The sequence below is a fragment of the Podarcis liolepis genome, assembly GCF_965112155.1.
Source record: "Podarcis liolepis genome assembly, chromosome: 3".
In the NCBI taxonomy this organism is placed as follows: domain Eukaryota; kingdom Metazoa; phylum Chordata; class Lepidosauria; order Squamata; family Lacertidae; genus Podarcis; species Podarcis liolepis.
The window spans coordinates 74615071-74629997 of NC_139557.1; positions in this window are offsets into that span (position 1 = coordinate 74615071).

Genomic DNA, 14927 nt, shown 5'->3' on the forward strand with positions numbered 1-14927 from the left:
AGAGCAGAGTGAGGCCAAGCCTTCTCTTACTGCTTCAGAGCTTTTCAAGGGACAAGGGAAGCTCTCCGAATCTGCACCACAGGTCTATCCTTGGGATACGTGCCATACATTTAGGCCTTAGCTCTGCACTTTTGCCTGGCTATTGCTTAACACAATTTGTTTTTCATTATTATGTTTATCCAAGCAGCTGGATGTGGCGTTCATGGTTCTTCCCCATTTTATTCTCACAACAGCCTTGTGAGGCAGTTTAAGCTGAGAGGCAGGGATTGGGCCAAGGTCCCCCAATGAGCTTCACAGCTGAGTAGGGATTTGAACCTGGTTTTTCAGTCCAGCACTCTAACCATTATGCCACGCTGGCTCTCTTCGTGTGCCTTCTCTGCTCATGTTGTGTTCAAACACTTCCACCTTCACTGAGACAGAGTCCAAAGTCGTATTGAAAATCTGTGCCATAAAAATAGCGCTTTCCTTGGTGTTCAGTCACATGTTCAAGAAATACATTTTTTATTTTCCTTGACTTATCCTGCAGTTTCACAGGGTAGCTTTCAGTGCAATAACGGCTAACCCTAAATTGGTGTTTGGCTATTGTTTTCCAATTAAATCCTTTTGTGGGGTGGGGGAGGGTCTTCAGCTCAGGACTTTGGAGGGTCGTATTGATTGTCTGTTATCTGTCAAGGCATCAGTCATCAGCCAAGCAGCTCTCTGCTGGAGACTGCCCTGTTTTTACAATTAGCAGTGGAAGGCTTTTGTCACTGTACAATGATGTTCTGGCTGAAACCTAAACCCACAGTTTGTGCAAAGGGGGGGGGGGAGGAGATGTTTTCTGTGTTAAAGGAAGATCTAAAAACAAAGTGGCTGCACAGTGGTGGTTTTTAAAGGGAAGAACCACATTGTACAGTCATATAATATACTTTAATTCATTCCACCGTGTTTATTCCCATTATCTACATGTTAGGGTGTTTCATTTCCACCTGAAAGATGTATCTTACTTACTCCAGAGATTTTTTAATGTGCAGACGCAGAAGACACCATCTGTTAGTTAATATCACACTTTATACTCAATATTTAAAAACAAGATCTACTGGGAGGAAAGCCAATGTTTTTACACACACAGACACACAGAGAGAGACACAGACACAAACACTCATTTAAGTAACCATTTCTTAAGTAAGCCATTTAAGTAATCAAATCAAGTAAAATTTAAGACTGATGTTGTGAGATTTCGTAACAAAACAGAGCTCAAATTAGGGGACTCTTAATAAAATTGGCAAGCTTGACTCATGACATCTCCTAGTTCTTGCCAAATCAGGCTTGCCCTGTACCCTTCCAAGTCAATAGCTAAAGGGATGTCCAAAAAGGTAACCCACTGTCTCAGTTCCCCTGTAGAAAGAACAACAACACAGAAAATCTTCAAATATTCCAAATTATGCCTAGTTTGGACCACTACATATCATTCACTCCCAGCTCAGGCAACCTAGTAGTGATTATCAACCCACCAGGTATTTAGCAATGTTAAATATTCCTAGATACAGGAGACCATTTTCAACGGTTAGGTTAAATGCTTTGCCACTGGCAGCTGTGGAAAATCGATTCACCATGCAGCCTTTGTGTCTGAGAGTTTGTCCTTGTGAAAGTGGCTCAGTTGAAATGTCAGGCCATGTTCTTCTATATGGTGTTTTTTAATAGGAATATAAGACCCTGATATATTTCCCCTGTGCTTTCTTTACACTTGGGGAACTCAGATGAATGTTATGAGTAAATCATAATGGCAAATTAAGAGAACAGAACTGGTGAAACTGATGGGAAGGATCCAGAACCAGCGGGACCAAGCATTCCAAAAAGACTGGAATAAATTCATATTATATTTGAAAGACAACTGTAAGCAATTAACATCACTAGCAGGCTCTATCTTCAGAGTTATCTGAAGATTTGTAAGATGAAATTCCTACCTATTCAAGCTGATTTAATTTTTTATTTTAGGTAATGATGTAACAAGAATAGGAAAGGAAGTGAAATGCAAAGATGCAATATTTAATTTTGTAAACCATTAGGTGGGTGGGCGGGACGTCACCAGGCTCAGTAGAGCCAAAGAGATATACGAAGAAGGTATGATGTTATGCTATGTGATTATATGTAAAAACTAATAAAAATTATTATATACAGTGGTACCTCAGGTTAAGTACTTAAGTCGTTCCAGAGGTCCGTACTTAACCTGAAACTGTTCTTAACCTGAAGCACCACTTTAGCTAATGGGGCCTCCTGCTGCTGCTGCGCTGTCAGAGCACGATTTCTGTTCTCATCCTGAAGCAAAGTTCTTAACCTGAAGCACTATTTCTGGATTAGTGGAGTCTGTAACCTGAAGCGTATGTAACCTGAGGTACCACTGTATATAAAAAAGAGAACAGGAAATGTAGTCATCAAAATTAGGACACAGTTGCTTAAAGGAAGACAAGTTCTGAGTTAAAAGAAAAGGTTTTAAAAAACTATTTTTGATTGTGAATTTTACTATAGTCTTTATTTTAAATGGCAAAACCCATAATAAAAAAATTCCTTCCAGTAGCACCTTAAAGGTAAAGGGACCCCTGACCGTTAGGTCCAGTCATGAACGACTTTGGGGTTGTGGCACTCATCTCGCTTTATTGGCCGAGGGAACCTGCGTACAGCTTCCGGGTAGTTTGTTATTGGTATGAGCTTTGGTCTCTAAGGTGCTACGGGAAGGATTTTTAAAATTTTGTTTCGACTACGGTAGACCAACACAGCTACCTACCTGTAGGCAAAACCCATGAGCATATATATTTGCATTTTTCTCTCTGCCGTGGATGTCTTGATAACTCTATATACTGTATCTGATGTTTGTGGTCTGCAGACTAAATAAAACAAAGTAAAGTGCTTGAGCCAACTGAATGGAAGAGTCAACGCGAATTCAGTCAAGCCTTCATCCAGTGGATGCTGGAAACCCAGGATATGTAATCAGAATTACTAGGTAATATGGGGAAAGGAGGAAGGAATTTGAGCAACAAACAACATGGGAGTGAAACTAGCCTCCTTTGAAAATCAGTTGCAGAATGCAGACTAGGGTAGGCATGGGAAAGGTTGCCCAATACACAATTGTTTTCCTTGATATGGAAGTATCAGTGGATACAATCATATTTTACCGTCTATCACATATCAGATAAATACTGCACCCCAGGGGGAAAGTGACTGCAAGCAACATTGATCAGATACTTGCCTGCTTTAAGTGACCTTTTGACCAGGAGAAGTGGAAGTTTCTAATGTCTTCCTGGAATCTGTGTTGAACAAAGAGAACTTTCCTTCCCCCGCTTCAGTGGAAACAGGTGCATTTGAACTGGCCATCCAAATACAGTCTGCTAAACAAAATGGGAAGACTGGAGAGAATACTTTCTGGGCCTCCTGATGGGAAGCTTTCATTAAGACACAGAGGAAGTTTTCTATTCACTAAGGTACAGTTTTGTCCTGTGGCCCCCTGCAGCTGAATGACCTCCCATCAAAAGGCATCCCCATCTATTGTCATGTAGGAGGATTAGGATCTGTCAGATCTCCCCATTCGTATGTACAGTAAGAGCAAAAGGAACCTACTGTGGACTTGAGGGGAAAGTAATTCTGGGTGCTGGAATGTAACAGCAGTCTTAGCTACAGATGTGTTTCACAGCTTTTTCAGCTATCTGCTACAGAAGCACTAGTGGTTAAAGAATGTGTATTAGTCCTCCTTAGCCCAGGAAGAGAACACGCTAGATGGGCCAGTTCCTACATGGGAAATGGTGATGCTGAAGGGATAAGAGTTGCCACCTTTTAACAACAACAACAACAACAACAACAACAACAACAACAACAACAACAACAACAACAACAACACTAGTAATAAACCCCATTCTTGTAACTTGAATAGCTGGCTGACACATCTGAACCACACACACATTCTACAAACAAGGTAAGGTAACAAAATGGTCATAACTTAGATGTGAAAATGCCAAGCAGTTTGAATGACTTAGGAGTCATAATCATTATATACAAGGAAAGGGGTTATTAATACAAGAGATATAATGACTAGTGGCAGACCAAGTAGTTCTAATCTAATCTCTCTTTTTTGCTAAGTGAGGAATGAAAATAAAAAGATTATAGTAAAGGTAAAGGTACCCCTGCCCGTACGGGCCTGTCGTGTCCAACTCTAGGGTTGTGCGCCCATCTCACTTAAGAGGCCGGGGGCCAGCGCAGTCCGGAGACACTTCCGGGTCACGTGGCCAGCGTGACGAAGCCAGCACCAGCGCAGCACATGGAAAAGCCGTTTACCTTCCCGCTATAAAGCGGTACCTATTTATCTACTTGCACTTAGGGGTGCTTTCGAACTGCTAGGTGGGCAGGAGCTGGGACCGAAAGACGGGAGCTCACCCCGCCGCGGGGATTCGAACCGCTGACCATGTGATTGGCAAGCCCTAGACACTGAGGTTTTACCCACAGCACCACCCGCGTCCCTAAAAAAAGATTATAGAGAAGAACAAATTATATCGTGGAAAAGACATTATGTGGTTGCATGTTGTCTTGTTCCTTATTACTCCAGTAGCTGATTAACAAAGACCATCTCCCCCTCTCTTTCTCTCTCTTTTTGTTGCATATTCTGTGAGTCCCTAAAGTAACATGTAAGTTTAGTCAGTAGAGCAACTTCTCAGACTGTTCCTTAACCACATTGTTATAGCTGGAGATTTGAGTGTCTTCTACAGTTGCCTAATACACAACCTGGTTGTTATGAAAAGGACTTGAAGACCAACTCTTTCCAAATCATGAAAAAGAGCTGCTTAATTAATTAATTAATTAATTAATTGATAACCAGTGATTTATTTTATAGTCACTACCTTCAGACCTAACCTACCGCACAGGATTGTTGTAAAGTTTTTGGTGCTAAGAGGTCCTTGAAAAAAGGGCAACATACAATTGCAAAAAATATCGTAAATATCAAAAAGTCATAATATATGCATGTTTTCACTTATCGAAAGACTGGCAAAATGTGGAAAGAGAAGAATTCAATCTAAGGATGATGAAAAAGCAATTTCTCCTTATGTAAAATGTTTGGCACATTTTATAGTTATGTTTATTTGTTGAACCAGAAAGTGTTCTTTTTGGAATAAACAAACAATGTGGAGTATTCTTTCATGTAGCATTTTCTGATACATATAATTGATAGGTACAGCCTGTACTATGCCTTTGGGGTGATTTTATGTGGAAGTCATGCATCTTTGCAAATTCTATAAACAGGGCCTGCATTGCAATCACATTGTATGATAATGACAATGGCACGCCCTGAACTTACATCAGAAAGAAATTCAATACAGTTAGAAAGGGGTTCATAGCTTTGAGAGACAAATTCACTTAGTTTCTTCTGCATTACAGAGCCTTGAGATGTTGGGGATTACTTGGCATAGTAGTAGATTACATGCAGAGAAGAGGCAAGAAATTCACCAAAACATAAAACTTCACACCAGGTATGGGGAATTGGTGACTTTCCCAATGTTGTTTGGATGCCAACTACCAAGGGAGTTGCAGTCCAATAATTGGAGGACCACAGTTTCCTCATTCTTACACATAAGTTGCAAAGCTTCCCAAAGTTAATGTGTTTACTGCATATTTGCAAGTTTGCACATTTCTGCTTTCCTCTCAGTTGCTAATAAGTCCTCATCCCTCCAGCCAATAAAAACGAAGGTTTATTGGGGATTTACTCTCAGCTCAAACCATCCCCACAATTCTCAGAGTGGGGGTTTAACAATCACTCTTCTCTTCTAGAAAGCTCTGGAAATTGTAGCTCTGTGAGAGGAATAGGGGTCTCCTAAGAACTCTCTGCATCCTGAACAAACTACAGATCCCAGGATTCTTTGAGGGGAAACCACAACAGTTTTAAGTGGTGTGATACTGCTTTTAATTATATAGAGCAGATGGGGCCTATGAGAGGCAAAACTGAGATAAGAAAACAATTTTTTTTTTGCAGGATGAAATTCAACACATGCCTTTCCATGTTAAAAATCTGTTATTTGCTTTAAAGGACATTTTCATCCAGTTTGTAGTCATAGGATCATTATTCATTTTCTATCAAAAAGTGCTTGTGAAGGTTGTATGGGGCTTGCAGAGTCCCTAGCAAATCGCATTCCTTGTAAAGTGAAGATTTGGCAGATATGAGGCACCAGATTCAATCCCTAGTTTTTTCCGCCAAGGATCTCAAGTTTCAGACATGGCTACTATCTCTCTGCCTGCTGTCCTTTGAGATTTGCTGGTTGCTTGATTTGTTGCTAGTGAGAGTTGACAGTGCAGGCTAAAGTCCTTTGACCTCTCTCACCGGCTGAACTCCATGGAAAAACATCAACAAACGGCATTTGTTGATATTACAATAACTTGAAGCCTAAGAGATGAACACCAGATTCCTATGACTGTTTTGCTCCCAAGTAAGTCCTGTTGCATGGGGCTTACTCTCAACACTCACTTAGGATTGCAGCCTAATTTTATTATTTTTATTTATGTATTTGATAATATTTTTAGCCTGTCCTACACCCAAAGATCTCTGGGTGCATTGCAGTCTTTAGAATAAGAGATGACCAACATCACAAAAAGGGCTACAATATAGTATATGGTTTCTACAATGATTCAGCACGCCAGAGGTTTGCAAACAATATGCATGTTTTGCCACAGCTGGTAAAAACAAGCACCTATTTTAATATCCTTCAGTAGTGAGTAAACCTGGAAGTCCATCATTGCATCCTGCCCTTGGAAATAGCTCAGTGTTGACATTTTTTTACATTCTAGCATCAAGTTGAAACCTGGATTATCTCTGCCCAAGTACTGGGATATTATTCCCCTGCTAGGTTGTATGGCGTAATTTTAATTTTTGCTTTGTTATCCGCTATTTATTTAATTGGCTTGGGTGTACTATTTCTGTTTCTAAAGACTGCAACTTGTAGCCCTTTTTGTGATGTTGGTCATCTTTTATTGTGGGCACACACGCTAAACCCTGTCTGTGGTGCCTACCCTTTCCCCCAAAGAATGAGACAAGAGACCAGAGCATGGGTTCAAATTGGCCACAACTTTATTAAGCCTCAGAAGTGAGAAACTTGGCATAGGCCTTGGCAGGTAGCCCTCCCAGCCCATCTGGCTGAGGATATGCAGGCTGATGAGGTCCAGTGGGAGGAGACTGTAAAGCACAAACTTACACAGCATGTCCTTCCATTAACCTCGTCCCAGGAGTTTGACCTACATGCTGCCACTCTAGAGACAGGGACTCCCAGTTTTGCCCTTAACAGGCCCTGCAAGCGCCACCGCATGGGATAGGAGCATGAATGCATCTCCTCCCACTTGATGACGGACTAAAGGATACCTTGCCAAGGCCTAAAACTGCCAAAGTAGTGACAAAATGTTATGGGGAAGGTGAAACCTGCCAATGCAGGGAAAATGCCTTCCCGGTTCTGAATACAGCAACCATCTTATGACCGCAGCAGGGCCCACTGACCTGGAACGCAAAATATTAGTCTGTAAAAAATAATTTTTAACGTTAACTTGATGTCTGCTGACTTAGGATGAAATTATTTGGAGGCAAGAATTATTAATTATTGAGGGAGGGTTGCGTGGGTGATCCTGACAAGAAGAAACCAAGTGAGGCCTGGCTGAAAGGCTCAACCTATTTTCTTTGGACGTAGCCCCATCCCCGGCCAACCGTCCATTGTCCTCCCTGGCCGAGGGTGGGTTAAAGGCCAACCTAAGCAGGTGTGCCCCCGCTCGGTGCCACAAACCCCGCCCACCTGTGGGGAAGGGAAGGCGGAAATTGTGTAAGGTCAACTTCTTTCTTTCTTTTGCTGCTCATAGCGCCCATGACACTGTTATCAAGATATGAGTATCAGCACCTCATTTCTTTTATATAAAAAAAGTACTGATTCAAGTAAAATACTCTTGGCATATTCTGACATAAAAGAAAGCAGAAACACAAAGTGTCATGTGGCACCTAAAAGGCTAACACATTAAAACAAATTACAGTTATCCTGAAATATCCTGAGTTATACAGTAGTTTATTTAAACATTTGGAGCCCCCCCCCCGGGTGGGGTGGGAATTGTAAACAGCAAGATCGGAAGGAAATGAAAGTACAGACAGCGATAATTATGCAATTAACCATAGTGATTCACAAAAAAGCAGATATCTTTACTCTTATCTCTCTGTGTCTCCTGTGAGAGCACCACAAATGTTTATTTAATTCAGTAATAGCTTCCCTCTTTCTGGCCCGCTCTGGAATTGGGAGAGGTTGACACCTATGCTCCTATGCTTGGGATTTTAACCCTCCTTTATTGCAGTGACATCAACAGCTGCATTGCGAAAGGTCAGCCAGGGCAGAAAGGTGCACAAACATTCAGTTATTACCATTTTGTGCACACACCAAGGTTAATCTTTACGGTTTGTCCGAGTCTCCGGAGAAGAAGCGAAATTCCTCCTGAGATGATCTCTTTGCCAATCATGAAAACATTTCAGCTGCAAAGAAACTCCGGCTGAGAAGTGATTGAATGTGTACCCAGGAAGAGTGTTAAGGTGGGGGGACGCCAGGGATGGAAAAGGCCTAATCCCTTGAGCAGCTGTCACCATAGGTAGAGCAGGGAAAGAATCCCTTGACTGCAGAAGATGCAAACACATCTGTCATGCAGTAACTCCAAATACTTCACTTGCAATCCCTTTGTGTTTATGCTACACACATGCCTGCCTGACAGCAACACTGATGGCACTTCATTTGGGAGGCTGTCGGTGTTTACACAGGGACCTGCTGGCCGAGAATGATTAACCCCTTAAAGCAAGACAAAAGAAGACTTTTCTTTAATCTTCTCTGCATACCTGCCTAGATACTTTCCACCTGGTACCCTAACTAGCACTATCACACTCAAATTATTGCTACCTTAGTTATGACATCTTTCAATGGACAGTCGTCATTCCCCAGCTACGTTTTGAAGATGTGTTGACTCATGTGACAGATTAGGGAGAGTCATACTTTCTTCATCGTCTTACACTGCAATCATATACACAAATAATCAACAGTAAGTCCCACAGAGGTCAATGGCAATTACTCTCAAGTAAATTGGGTAAAGGATTGCACCATTAGCCTCTTTACCCTATTATTCCAAGTGCAGGCTGTAACTAATGAAGTCCTAAGCTGTTTGGGTCCTGCATATTTCTTCACCTACTTTCTTACCTGTGCCTGGTAGGAACCACTACAGTCATCTGAAAATGGGCTCTTGGAGTGTTTTTCATGAACCAGGCCCAAACATAGGGAGGATGGTCAGTGCTACCTGCAAGGGTGCAGGGAGCTAGTCAAACCAGAGCCTATGCAACCACTCACTTTCTGTAATCAATAAAGCTGTAGCCTAAATCCTGCCAAAAACCAAAACTAATATTTGAGTCAAATGTGTGTTTATTATGTCTTTATCTGGGTCTGAACATGCAATGATTGCTATTGTTTGAGGCTCAGAGGGGCGCAGAGTGCCTTCCATCAGCTTTAGCCGGTGGGCTAGCTGCACCCTATCTGGAGAGGGATTGCCTAATTTATGTCATCTATGCTCTGGTGACCTCTAGGCTAGATTACTGTGGAGAGTGGAAACTTCAGCTTGTGCAGAATTCAACAGCCTTTTCTGTGGTGGCTTCCTGCTTGTGGAATGCTCTGCCCGGGGAGGCTTGCCTGGTGCCTTCCTTACATATATTTAGGCACAAGGTGAAAACAATACATATCCCCCAGGCCTTTGGCTAATTAAAAAATCTATATGTCCTTTTTTGAGAAGAGAAGAGAAGACTCCCTGGAAAAGACCCTGATGTTGGGAAAGATGGAGGGCACAAGGAGAAGGGGACGACAGAGGACGAGATGGCTGGACAGCGTTCTCAAAGCTACCAGCATGAGTCTGACCAAGCTGCGGGAGGCAGTGGAAGACAGGAGTGCCTGGCATGCTCTGGTCCATGGGGTCACGAAGAGTCGGACACGACTAAACAGCAACAACATATGTTCTTTTAAATGGTGGGGGTGGATTATTGTTTTTGTTTATAATAATAATAATTTATTATTTATACCCTGCCCATCTGGCTAGGCTTCCCCAGCCACTCTGGGCGGCTTCCAAAAAAATTTATTAAAATACTGTAATACATCAAACATTAAAAGCTTCCTTACTATGTTATATATTTTTGTGTTTAGATATTGTAAATTGCCATGTGCTCCTCAGATGAAGGGCGGTATAGAAATGTAATAAAAAAATAAAAAATAAAAATCAAGTCTTGCCTTTCTGGCCTAGAGAACACAACACATCAGATATGGTGTAGAGTTATCAGGACAACCACATCTCAAAAGAAAGAAAGAAAAAGACAATCAATGCACAGAGCCTCCTGAGTATGTGGTGGTTCAAAAATCCTAATGCATATCCATTTAAAACTGTTCATTGACTAGCAATGTATCTTTAAAAAAGAAGTGCTGGTTTCAGTATTGATTGTGCTGTTTTTGAACCTGTCCAGATAGCAACCGTCTGTCTTATTAAAGTTTTAACAATGGGGAGCCTGCTTTTAGAAGAGCAATCAGTCACACAGACCCAAGATAGGCAAGGGGTTAACTAAACACGCATATCAATACATTGCTCTTTTGTAGTATAAAAGGAATTTCACCTCCAAATTCCATTTAGTTAGTCCGCTGCAGTAAAACATGTTTATGGCCAAAGTAAGAGCAGGGATCCCTTTAATTCTAGTGTACTCGGTAGGGAAGACTTAGGCCTGAGCAATTAAACTTTGTTCCTTTCTTCATGGTGAGGGCAGTTTTTTATTTTCTTTTTTTAAAAAAGGATCCTAAGTTTGGACTCAAATGTTAGGAATCAGAGTCAGTATTCATGTACATCAACACAGGGTCAAGAAACAAGGTGACCCTCCTTGTTTAAGTTCCAGCAAAACTTCACATTATTTAGCTTGAGAAAAGGAAGTAAGTAATTCACTGAGAGCTCAAGGCTAAGCATATCATGCTGAGCTTTGCATAATGAAAGTGACACTGCTATGCCTTGGTTGCTCTTCAAGGATGATGTGGCAATGAGAAGTTCATACATAGCATTTCTTGACGAGCCAAAATGGCTTGAGTCATCACATCTGGCAGTGTGTTCAAGTCTAATGAAAGTTCTGGACTGGACACAATTCAATGCCATCTTGTAGATGACTCTGGGGTGTGTGTGTGTATGATTTGTGGTGGTTCAAAGCTTACATTGCCAGTTCCTTAATCATTTCTACCTGTTTTGACTATGATTGTGCACGAAGGTGCCACATATGACACTGGCTTTTGCTCAAGTAAAGTGTTGGGGCAGATGCCATTTTTTGTAGAGGACACAATACTGAAAATGTGACTGTATGTCTTGGGGTGGCTCAAAGCTTTCCATGGGGTAAATGCCCCAAGTTATTTATTTTATTTTGTTATTTGAAGTCCTCACACACAACTGTTTTGACTGGACAAAACTATTATGGATCTCAAAAGAGAGAGCCCCTGCCCATGAACATATATGATATGGACCATGGGTAGGCAAACTAAGGCCCAGGGCCCGGATCCGGCCCAGTCACCTTCTAAATCCTGCCCGTGGATGGTCCGGGAATCAGCGTGTTTTTACATGAGTAGAATGTGTCCTTTTATTTAAAATGCATCTCTGGGTTACTTGTGCGGCCTGCCTGGTGTTTTTACATGAGCAGACTGTCCCCTTTTATTTAAAATGCATCTCTGGGTTATTTGTGGGGCATAGGAATTCATTCATTCCCACCCCCCAAAAATATAGTCTGCCCCCCCCCCAAGGTCTGAGGGACGGTCTGCTGAAAAAGTCTGCTGACCCCTGAATGGACTGTATCAAAGCTTATATTGAGCTCCAGGGACACTTAAACTTTGCGTGATACTCAACTAAGTTTTATCCAGAGCAGACCCATTGAAATTAATGAACGTGACTAACTTAGGCCAATGAATTTCAGTAAGTCTACTCTGGGTTATGCTTCGTTGACTACCACCCTTTATTTGCCAAGTTATCTGATTCTTTCAAACTTTCGTGCAAATAAGGAGCTAGCAACTAGTAAGCAACTTCAGCACCATCAGACTTCAATAGATTTATGCCCAGGGTGATTGTATCCTTGATTACAAGTGCTGAGCAAGTAGCAACCAACAGAAAAAAGTAGAAGATATATGACATATAAAACAAATTGTATCAAGTTCAGACTTGAGGGGGTATTGAGTTCTGCTGGCAAACACATAAACATGTTGTCCAAGATCCTCCAACATTTGGTCTACTAAATAAAATACTGTACATAACAGCAAACCAAATACAAGAGCAACGGTTTTAAAGCAAAAAGAAGAAGTTATTTTTTAATATAAAAATGAAATTGCACTTTATTCATATTATGATCAGTGTCTCATGTTATTGTATCCACTATATATTTAAAGTGGCTTGTCCATTTGTGTGTTTGTTCTCTATGGGCATAGCTGTCTCTCAAAATACCATCACCAAACTTAGAGCAAGGGTTCCTCATGGGAGGGCAGCACTTTTGGTTGTTATGTTTAGATGCCAGATGCTGTTTCCATAGAAACATAGAATTGTAGATTTGGAAGGGACCCTGAGGACCATCTAGTCCACCCCCACAATGCAGGCTTTTTTTTTTTTTTGCTCAAGTTGGGGCTCGAACACATGACCCCAACATTAAGAGTCTCGTGCTCTACAGACAAGATGACCTTGCCACCAAACTTGGCTTGAGGGCTTCCAAGGTTGGGAGTGGTCTTCATTGACATTTGAATGCCGGGTGCCATTTTGAATCAAGGTGGCAGACCAAAGCATGACTTTGGTGTGACTTCACCCCTTTTTGTATGTGACAGGTCTGAACTCACAAATAACGATGTCTAAAAAAAACCAGGAAAAGGTTTGGGTTTCTAAAAATTCCAGGGCAGCACCAGACACTCTGCTAGTAATAGATACAAATAAAGTGGGGTATCCAATATACTTCTTCCATTAGTGCTGAGATATATGTTGGCATGAAACAGGTTTTTTTTGGTCTAACCTTTTATTTCAAGAGTGCCTTTTATTATCCACTTCCATGATTGTGGCCCTAAATATATTTCCAAAGCTGTCAGTTGTCATAGTGCATTCCACTTGGTAGATTCCTCCTTAATTCGCTTTTACTTCTCCTTTCCTTCTTGATGGTTAGGAGTTTGCTTTTCTGGTCAGGATATAGTCTTACTTCACCCAGTTGCCTAAGCCAAACCGCTCACATCCATAACCAATAAAGTTGTGGCCTTATTTATCCCATTAAACCAATATACTTGTGTTTGTGTATTTATTTCAGAGGGTATTGCAGGCCTCGCCAGGCAAAGGAAGCACTTAACTACCTGATACACTGAACTGATAGATGACCTTCAGTACTGTCTGCTAGATCAATAGATGTTATCCTTTGCAATGAAACTGCAAGATAACAGCTACGCCTTCCATGGGCATTTGAACTATATACTTGTTAATTTAATGGCTGGAGAAGTGGCACATTTCTCACCTCTAACATGTAGCTGGCTAGGTGTGAGACAGATAAGTGAATTGCTAATTACTGGCTGCATTTTCTAAACATCCTTTTAAAATATTCAAATGGATAGAAGCTAGGTCCTCTTGGAAGTCTATGGAGGATTGGCTGGCAATTAAACTGCCTTTCCATTCTGTCTAATTAAAAGCTGTTTGTGAGTGCATTTATGCCCACGGAGATCATTTCATTAAAATAAATTACTTTACTTATAAGATCATCTAATGAGTCCATGGCAGAGTGGAAATTTAACCCTAGGTCAGTTTCAGAACTTCCTGAGTGAAATTAGTTTTATGTATGCTATGCTGAAATATAAGAGAAAAAACAGTAAGTCTTGTGGCACCTTAAAGGCTAAAAAATTAGCTTTCATGGAATACACATAACACCATCAGATGAATAAAGTGTTAGTTCAAGTTGTAAGTCTGTCTGTCTGCCTCTCTCTCTCTCTCTCTCTCTCTCTCTCTCTCTCTCTCTCTGTGTGTGTGTGTGTGTACATAAATACACAGGGCAGGGAAGAGATTGTAAACATTTCATTCTGACCTTACTGTTTAAATTCCCCTTCATCAAAATCTGGCTGCATTCACATTACAGTTTATTCCATTTTCACATTTCCCTAATTGATTTCCACATTATATTTGAGCTTCCACATGATGCAAACACCACTTCCAGAACTATAGTGGAATATAGCACAAGTTTCTTGCTCATTTCCATGTTATCTGAAAGTAGCTTTTTTTCCCTGGAAGGAAATAATGTGGAAAAGATCACTAAACGTGCACTATATCCCACTGTATTTCCAAAAATGGGTTTTTACATCACATGGATGCTCAGATATAATGCAGGATTTAAACAGTTGGGGAAGTGGTGAAAATGTAACAAACTGCCCTGTGAATGCAGCCTATGTCTGCATCTATTATATATACCTGTAACTCAGAATAACATTTCATGCATATGATGAAGTGGATAGTAGTCTACAAAATCTTAAGCCAAGAAATGTGTCAGTCTTTAAGGTGTAGAAGTCCTTTCGATCTTTTGACTGAAGCAAACGAACACAACTACCCATCTGAAATCTAGGGCTGTGATTCCCAAATTGCTTAGTACTGTGGACCCCCCCGTTTTTCAAAAGCCCAAGCCATGGACCCCCTACTTTTGAATTTTTTGATATTTTGTTATGTGGTTGGTGCCATGGACCCCCTGGGTGGGTTGTGTGGACCCACTGATCTAGGAGATTCGGTTCCCAGAAAAGTGTTCAGGATACAACATCTGGAAGACATCCTTGTTTATACATATGCATTCTCCCTTTAATAATGCTTTCCATCAATTTACATGGAGCAAATGTTAACTAATCTATAGGAGC